Raw genomic sequence first — 10,095 nt, forward strand, 5'->3', positions numbered from 1 at the left:
TATTTCTGTGGTACTTACTATCTGTGGGACTGAGGCACATTTTAAAAATTTCACTGATTAATGTATCATCTCTGAAACAAGGAAATGATAATATCTAGCATACAAGTATTATGAGAGTTTAATAAGTTAATATAATCTTTTTAGAAAAGTAATTATACATAGTTATGTTCTGTTACTGTTAACTATTATTTCTTCATATAATTCTGCCATTTTTTGTTAATGTACTTCTAAGTTATGTTATTTGGAGAATACAGATTTTTCCCCCCAATTTGTTGTTACTTCTGGCTTATAAGAAATTCTTTAAATTTCCACCTACATCAGTCATGTCTTAACTATATATCTTCATATATTCTTTCAACATTAGTAAGCATACTGTATCTGGAGTAGTTTCTTTAAACACTTAATTCTCTATACAAGCATACACTCTTTATTCACACAAGATAAATTTATATTTCTAAAATTATGTAACTGGTAAATATCAATACTTACTTATTAAGTGTTTTCACACAGTTTATTAGAATGCTTCAACTACATGGCTCATATCTGAATTGAATATAAGACAATAGAACCACTCAAAAGCAGCTTTTATTTTAAGCTATTTAACAGATCAGTAAGTAAGAAAGCAAATAGAAATTATTTAGCAGAAATGATGCTACACATGTATACATAATTTTCTACATTTTTTATAGAGAATAAGATTTTTTGAATTGGGGGAATGGTATTAAAAAATACTTAAAAGTATAGCTTACTAAGCACAGATGATTCTATGTATATTTGTTTCTCCTATAATCAATTAGAAAATTTAAGTCAATAAAGGTAAAAACGTTAAGGCTGATATACTTCATTTTCCTTGAAATTGCCAGTGCATAGTATATTGTATTCAAACCAAAAATAAAAAATCTAATATATGTCATCATGGATATTTTAGCCACATATATGATAAATAGAAATTTAATAACTAAATTTTATGTAAGAATAATGTGAGTATATATACTTCTGATGTTCAATTTCCCTTTATATGTCCAATTAACCTTTATTTACTGAGAAACCATGGCATTCTAATTTGATTGGCAGTACTAGAGCTGGCACCAGTAAGGGAAGTTCAGAAACTCTGCTGGAAAATCATGGTTTATTAATACATCATTAAGCACTTTAAATGGACTCCAATGGTGTATGTCTAAGGAAGGAAGTAATTCAACATTTGTTAGTCACTGACACAGTACAGAACTGAAATTTACATTTTAAGCCTTATGTTAAAAATCGTAATGGGCCAGCAATTGAATTACACATCACACAATGATGGTGTATTTCATCTGCCTTTTTACCATGGAGAACTATAAATGTTAATGATTATATACTTTTATCCAGGCAAAAGTATATTGTCATACAGTAATATGATCAAATAAAAGCTAAATTTATTTGCAGCATGCTTGTGATAAGGCATTTAGTTCATTTGTGATTTAAAACTAAATGATAATATTTACAATTGAGGTACACAATCTGAATTGTACTTTGTTTTAAATGAGCACACGATCAGTAAGAATATCTGTGATTTTACAGCACCATTGTATTTTTCTCTATGTTAACTTTTAAAATCATTTCTAGGAAGACAATATTTCCTGAGTTTATAAAACATTCACACTTATTTTAAATTCTACTATTAATTTAAAACAAATTTGTATGTGTTAATTAAACACATTTATGTTCAAATCTATGGATCTTAGAAAAATTATTTGTACATGTTTCTAACTAATTTATAGTTATGTATTAAACATAAAAATGCTTTCTTGGAGGTAATGACATTTCCAAATCCTATAGACTATTTAAATATTTTTTCATTAAATTTAAGTACTTGAATATGAATGGATGTATTTTGCATGCATAATCTTTACATTATTATATAGAGCCAAAACTAAATTTGCACAATACTACTCTAAATACTCTTGGTGTAAAAAAAAAAAAAAAGTGGTACATATATACAATGGAATATTACTTGTCCTTAAAAAAGAATGAACCTTACTCTTTGTAACAGTGTGGTGGTCCTAGAGGGTATTATGCTCAGTGAAGTAAGTCAGTCAGAGAAAGACAAGTACCATCTTAATTTACTATGTGGAATCTAATGAACAAGGTGGACGAACAAGCAAAATAGAGGCAGACTCATAGATAAAGAGCAGGCTGACAGCTCTGGAAGAGGATTGGAGGGATGGAGGGATAGAGCAAAAAAGAAAAAAAGAGAAAGAACTCATGGGCATGCACAATAGTGTGGTGATTGCGGGGGCAGGGTGGTGCGAAGAGGGTTTAGAGAGATAAATGGTAGTGGGAAAAAAATAAAATCAAAGTAACATAAAAAAAATAAACGTGCACAATAGTACTCTAAATAATCTTGATAAAAACTTTTGTCTTATCTTCGTACATAAATATTCTGAACACATTTGAATGATGTACCAAGAAGAGCAACCACAATAATTAAGATAAATTGATTATGTTAAGTCACTTGATTGAAATCAATGTTTCTCAAATTTCATACCTTGTTATTTAGGGAGACTGATCTCTGAGAAATTCCAAGGAACAAATTGTAGCAGGAAATTTGGGATTACATAATAAGCAAGTAGTGCAAATTGCTCCTCAAGATTATATCAGAACAATTCCCTTCTTTCTCTGACCACAACATAAACTCCGATATGTGCTAGCACTTGACAAATTGTTCCCTTTCATGACTATATACTATTCTTCTTCACTCAAGTGATAACTTACTAAGGAAATAACCATTTTTGAGGAAAATTTTAATATTCCAATGCACAGTGTGTATATGGTGGGAGGTGATTAGAGGTGAAAGGCATAGAAGGCAATCTGCTTTTGATGCAGCGTCTAGCAACTGTCACATTTAAGAGTGGAGGCATGGAACATTTTTTGACATTAATTGCAAATGTTTTCAAACAGCGTATCTAATAGTTTGAAAAGCCATGTTCCAAAATAAAATTTTCTATCTCTTCTTTTTGTTTGTCCCTTATGTAATGAGACTCTGGCTTTAAATGATCAAATTAGTCAATTTTATAAAATTTGCAAATACTACATTACACATATGGTCAAGTTTTGGCACATAAATTTAAGATATGTGGGCTTCCAGTCATGCTTCAATATATAGCTTATTTTAAAAATAATCTAATTTATTTATTTTTCTCTCCATGAAAATAAAGAAGTCATCACATCATTATACAGCATGATTAATGTATTCATAAAAACATGCAAAATCTACTTTATGTCTTTATTACTAAAGATTGATATACATATTATGTTGACGTCTACAATAAGAACAGATTTCTTAATAAAGGCTGTCAATGGACCCATAAGTGTTCATTCAGAATACTTACATATCTTTCATTTACATTACATAACCCCTGCTTTGAAACATTTTTCTGACTGGAAATAAATAACTATGTGCAATAATAACATCTTATTATCGTGTATCTGTAAATTAAATATACAAACAACAATTAGAAATTATGAATAAATTTGAATGATTCAACAAATAAAAACATTATTAACAATAAAAAATAACTCCGGCATATTAAGTTAATTTGTTAGCTTTGGAACCACATTACCTATATATAAAACAGTTTGTAATTTCCTTTCTACACAATGTGTATGCTAGTAACAGTCAATAAATGGCAAGATTTTAGTGGACTCAGTTGATATATAAGGAAAAATAATAACAAAGCCTATTTCTGAAATGGTGGAGAATTATGTATCCATATAAACTTTTTTCCAAAATTGCAGTTTATGATATATATATATATATATTTTTTTTTGCTAGGGGGGAATATATAGAAGAAAAATGACTATCATTGAATTCATAGTTTAGATATGGGTAAGGTAGAAAGTCAGAAAGAAAAATGATCAAGAAGATGTCAGCCAAGAGCAAAAAGTAAGCTGTGTTTTTAAAATGAAAATAAGGGAAAATGAAACCAAAAGTAGATATGATACTGAGAAAAGAGTGTGATAAAGAAAGCCAGAATCATACACTCACAGTCAATTTTACACCCCGCAGTTCTGTTAGAAGTTACAGGCAGGGGATCAGAAAATCAAATAAAGCCAGATAGAAGTAGAAAATCTGACATAATGCTATGAAAAAAATTTTGTATACAATTTAATTTCATATAAACACTAGTAACCAGATGTCTATTTTAGGTACTCTCTCTTTGGAACTTTTTTTTAACATCAATAATCAGCAATAAACCTAAGCACTCTCTCTTCCTCTCCTTCTTTCAACTTGAAATGCTATATTTTCAAGTTGGCAGGAAGCAGAATTGAATCTGCTATCTGGTACATTTTTAATCTTAATTATCGACTCATCACAATGTCTGTTCTTTTTGTTATTTTGTTTTTCCTCTGTTTGTTTGGAAATTTATCAAGAGATGATGAGAAGAAAAAAAAAGATAACAGCCTTTCCAACAGGCGTGAGGTGGCATCTCATTGTAGTTTTGATTTCTATTTCCCTTATAGCTAGTGAAGCTGAGCATCTTTTTATATATCTGTTGGCTATTTGTCTTCTTGGGAGAAGTGTCTGTTCAGGTTACCTGCTTATTTTTTAATAAGGTTATTTTATTGTTTTCTTGAGTTGTATGAGTTTTTTATATATTTTGGATAATAACCCTTTATCAGAGGTGTTATTTGTATATATCTTCTCCCATTAGGTTGATTGCTTTTTTGTTTTGTTGGATTTTTTGCTGTGTAGAAGCTTTTTAAAGTTTATATAGTCCCTTTCATTTATTTTTGCTTTTACTTCTTTTGTCTTTAGTTCAAATTAACAAGTTTAATATCTATGTTTTCTCCAATGTAGTTTATTGTTTCAGGTCTTATATTTAGGTTTTTGATACATTTTGAGTTAATGTTTATATGGTGACAAATATCAGCCTACATTTATTCTTTTGCATAAAGTTTTTCATTTCTCAGCACCATTTATTCAAGAGGCTTTCTTTTCTCCATTATGTGCTTTGACTTCCTTGCCCAAAATCATTTGTCTATATATATGTGGGTTTATTTCAGGGCTCTCAACTTGTTCCATTGGTCTTTGTGTTTTTCTGCCAATACCATACTGTTTTGATTATTGTGACTTTGTAGTATAATTTGAGGTCAGGGAACATGAGTTTGTTTTATTTTCTCAGGATTGCTTTGACTATTTGGAATTTTTTTGTGATTCTATACAAATTTGATAACTTTTTGTTCTATTTATTCTTAAAAACTCCATTATCATTAAGATAAAAATAACAAGTGTTGGGAAGTACGCAGGACAAAAAGGAACCATTGTTTACTACTGTTGATGGGAATGTAAATTGGTACAACCACTATGGAAGAAGGTATTGAGGGTCCTCAAAAATTAATAATAGAGTTACCGTATGACCCACTTACCCCTCTTCTGGGTATCTACTGCAAGATTTTGAAGGTATATGTACTCCTATGTTCATTGAAATATTATCCTCTGGCCAAGAAATGGAAACAACTAAAGTGCTCTTCAATAGATGATTAGATAGAGAATGTGGTACATATATACAATGGAATAGTACTCAGCTATAAGAAAAGTTGCAATACGCCCATTTATGACATTGATGGATCTTGAGAATATCATGCTAAGTCAAATAGGTAAGACAGAAAAAAAAACCATATTATCTCACTCATGTGTGGGATATAAAACTGAAAGCAACAAATTAGCAAACAAGACAAAGAGGCAAACAAAAACTAATAGATGCAGACAATAGTATGGTGGTTACAGAGGAAAAAGGGGGTGGACAGAGGTAGCAGAAAGTAAATGGGGTCATATATATATAGTTATGGAAAGAGATTTGACTTTGAGTGGTAAACACACAATGCAATATACAGATGATGTATTATAAAATAGTACACTTGAAACCTATATAATTTTATTAATATCGTCACCCCCAATATATTTAACTTAAAAAAAAAGTCAGTAAGTAAGAACCAAGACACTTTTTGTTTTACAATTTTTTTGAGACTCCATAATGGTGTTTGTTCTATGTATCTAAGTGTATACATTCAGTTATAGACTATTTTTGCTAAAAAAACAAACAAATGGTATTTTGCTTCCTGATAAAGCCTGTAGGTGACCACCTTATGAAAACAGATTAACAATGTAGATACAGTAAACAATATGTGTTTATGTGTGTACTGTGTTTTGGTAACTTGCCAATTAACATGGCATGGATAGTTACATAAAGTGAATTAAAATAACTAAGAAGGGAAGGTTAACAATAGAATGAGACTAAAACTTTCTAAACAGCAAATGCAACAGTAATAATAACAACAACAAAAAAAACTTAGGCAGTTAGAAAGTCAATCTACTGTTTAATATTTTTCCCTGAGAAAAGGAAGGAAGGAAGGAAAGAAAGAGGGAAGAAAGAAGGAAGGATGGGAGTGGGAGAGAAGGATGGGAGTTGGAGGGGGAGAGAAGTGGGGAGAGAGAGAGAAAGAGACTACAATGTTGTCAAGGCTAGGAAGCAGAGGCTAATGTAACCCAAGTAGCACAGCTAGAATGAGGTAAGAGCAGTAATAAAAATCAGGAAGATGTTTTTACAGGAAAGCTAAACTTTACTGAACTGGAGGAGACAATATTTTAATACCATGTAAAGAGAGATGTAAATTTGTTCCAAAGACCAAACAGATCATTTGGATTACAGCAATAAATAAATAAAGGAAATAAATGATAAGAAGCAGCTATGTCTCAGGCAGGATTAAAAAGGAAATTTAAAAATAAGTATGCAGATGAAAAAGGCCTGTAAAAGAGCAAAGGCATTAATCATGGAAGATTATAATTACACCTATGCCAACAAGGCTGACGATAAGAGAAAGCCTATGGAAGGTGGCACACTTGGAGAGAATGTATATTGTAATGATAATATTTATAAAGAAAACTTATCTGTATGTACACTGGAGTTAGATTTTTAAAACAGCTTGATAGAAATGATAAATGTGGTTATTATAAATAGAATCAATAAGAAAATGAATAAAAAGAGGAAAATTATAATAATGCACAGTGATTAAATACCAAGACAAGTTTATGAAGTAGTTCAACATAAGAGATTTCACCATTCAGTAGATTCACTGAACACCTCCAGTGGCTAAAACACAAAATTTTAGAGACTAATACAGAGATGAAGAACACATAATACCCACCTCAAACTGCAGTTTGAATTTATAGAGTTTTTACTGGTGTTTAGTGAGTATGCCAGGTTTTTAATTTATGATAGTCTATATCTAGTTGGGTTGAAAAAAACCCTTTTTTTTTTTTTTTTTTTTTTTTTTTTTTTTTTTTTTACTGGTAACATTTTATCAACTCTGGGTACATAATATAACTGGTCCTCAGATCTAAAGACAACAAACCAACAAATTTCCATAATTTCAGGTTATACATACTTTAAGTTAATGAACTAGATTTATAAAAGCCATTAAAATATTTCACAGGCATGGGAAGATGTGTTCATGAGACTTCATTGTAAAACAAAGTATAGAATATGTTAGAGATTTTTCAAACCTACTAAGGACATTTCAAGATTTACACTGTTTAGAAAGTTCTTGCTTAGATAACATTTTATCTTCATTCATCAGAAGATTTAATTAAAGGAGCTTTCTTCTTATATTTTTCTCCAATCTCTCTAATATTTTCCAAGAGATCTTCAGACACATGGTCTTCATAGTCTCTGTCAACTTTAGCAATCTGCTCTTCAAGGCGTTTCTCCACAGACCCTACAGGTGTAGAAACCATCTCGAAAAGACACTGCAAGTTAGTTCCCATTTTTCATCTTTGTTCAGTGTGGTCTGTACCACTAGTTGGCATTCCCACTGAATAGAATCTAATTCATTCATAGCTTCACTGAGGCCCTCATTAACAGCACTCTCCAGCATGTGCTTGTGTTTCTCCAAGGACTCCAGCTCATTGGCACATTTAATGCTCTCTTCCTCAGCTTCCTTAACCTTCTGTTGGTAAAGGTCACCCAGCTTTTGAATTTCTTCTTTCAGACTTCTTACACTCCTACTTTCCGTTATCATTGTATTTAATTGTTCTAAAGTATGATCTAACCCCATTTCTAAATTTAGAGCTTTATTATTTTCTTCTTTGGTTTGGTTTGGTTCAAGACTTCCTTGAGTTGTACATAAACCTGAGCTCTGTATTTGACAAGGCAGTTGGCACCAGCTTCAGAACTAAACTTAATTTCAAAGTCATAACCTTTGGAATTCTCAGCACCCTTAGGGATAAGTTTTAATTTTCTAGCCAACTTGTGATACTCTCTTGTGTTTCAATAAGTAAGAGGGGAGGAGCAGGGGCAGAGATGAAGCAGTTTGATGGCAGCCCAGACAACACCCACTTTTTTAGTTGAGTCTACTGATTCGAGTAACAGAACTCCACAAAGCTTAGCTATATTAAAAATAATAATATAAGTTTAATGGTGGAACATACAGACAAAAAGCAAGTGTGAAATCAAGGCAAAACACATATAAAGTTGGACCAGGCTTCACTGATATTGCTCTACTAGGCAGAGATACTTGGTTCAGTGTTTTAGCTCAAGTGATGAGGACGGGCTCTTAAAGATTACATAATTGACTTACTGAAACACGGACAAAAAAGTGGTGTACAGTAGTCCCTCTCTATATCGCGGTTCACTTATCGCAGCCTCACTATATCGTGGGATTTTAAAAAATCTAATACTTAATTATTTATCACGGATTTTTTGCTATATTGCAGGATTTTGCAGTACTGTATACATATGTTGTTAAAGTTACATAGGTTTAGGAGTGTAGAATAAATGTAAGGTTCCTACCCCATGGGGGGGGGGGCTAGAACATAATAACCACGATAAGTGAGGGAATACTGTACACTAAATGACGTTGAAATTGATTAATATACTGTAGACAAAGATTTCCAAAGGCTTAAGAAGAGGGGAATCTTAGAGTGTTTTATCGTGAAATGCCTGTCTGTTCACATTCCTTAGGAAGGCCAAGAAACATAGTTTTCACCAAGACAATGAGAAATAAATTTGTGAGAAAAGCCTCATTATCAATACAGGTCTCTGTGCTGACCCATCTTTGTAGGTCAGCAATTAGTGGTAACTGCTACCATTCAAGTGAAATCCCTAAATGCAATGAGAATGATAAAATCCAAGGGTGGCAGTGGCCAACTACTCCCAAATACAAGGCAATCATGGTCACCATGATGAACAAAAAAGGCAAAACAGCAATCAGAATAATCTTACTGGCCTAGACTTTTAACACTGGCATCCCTAAAACTCAATACATGAAAAGCCTACTCTATTCTTCATGTGACTGTTTCCTGTGGCTTAAACTCACATCATGGGCATTTGGATTTTAAGAAGAAACATTTGGAATCAGAAATTTCAGCTTTGACGTCTGCTACATTCTATTAGCCAACACAGTCAAAAAGTGAGCCCATATTCAAGAGGAGGAAAAATAATTTCTATTCCTCGATGTGGGTATTCACACAGGGAGGGAATGAATCTATTCTAGACCAACTATCACAGTTCACTTTCAGGGTACAATTGCCACATTTCTCTTGTATATATAATATACTCAAGTATCCCCCCAAATATTTTTTTTATTAAAGCATTGGCTTGCAATAAAAGATCTTCTCATCAGGTATGGAAGAAGTTCCTTAGATGTAGCATCTTGGAAACAATTTTTCAGGTGCATTTCCTCATTTGCAGACACGTTATCCTCCCTCTAACATATTCACCATAACAGTGGTGTCCACGAAACAGCATAATCACAATACACGTGCCGGTTTAGAAAAGGGAAAATGAAAGACACAGTACAGGCAGTGGTACACAGACATTTCCATTTTGTATTGGGAATATATTACCATTTCTTCTAACTCCAGAAGCAAGTACTGTTCTTTGCTTGGGACTCAATTATTCTCTCTAGAAGTAGTTCTCAATGGCTATTGACTTTGCACTTTGGGATTTTGAGTCTGCTCTCTAATTCATCCTTTATTTTCCAGTAGAAATAACTCCTGTCTGCAAACAAGTAGCTTTCTTTGCTTGCATGTAGGAGGATTGGGATGAAGGGACC

Source organism: Furipterus horrens, unplaced genomic scaffold (genome assembly GCF_987537825.1).
Source record: "Furipterus horrens unplaced genomic scaffold, mFurHor1.1.pri manual_scaffold_3, whole genome shotgun sequence".
NCBI lineage: Eukaryota > Metazoa > Chordata > Mammalia > Chiroptera > Furipteridae > Furipterus > Furipterus horrens.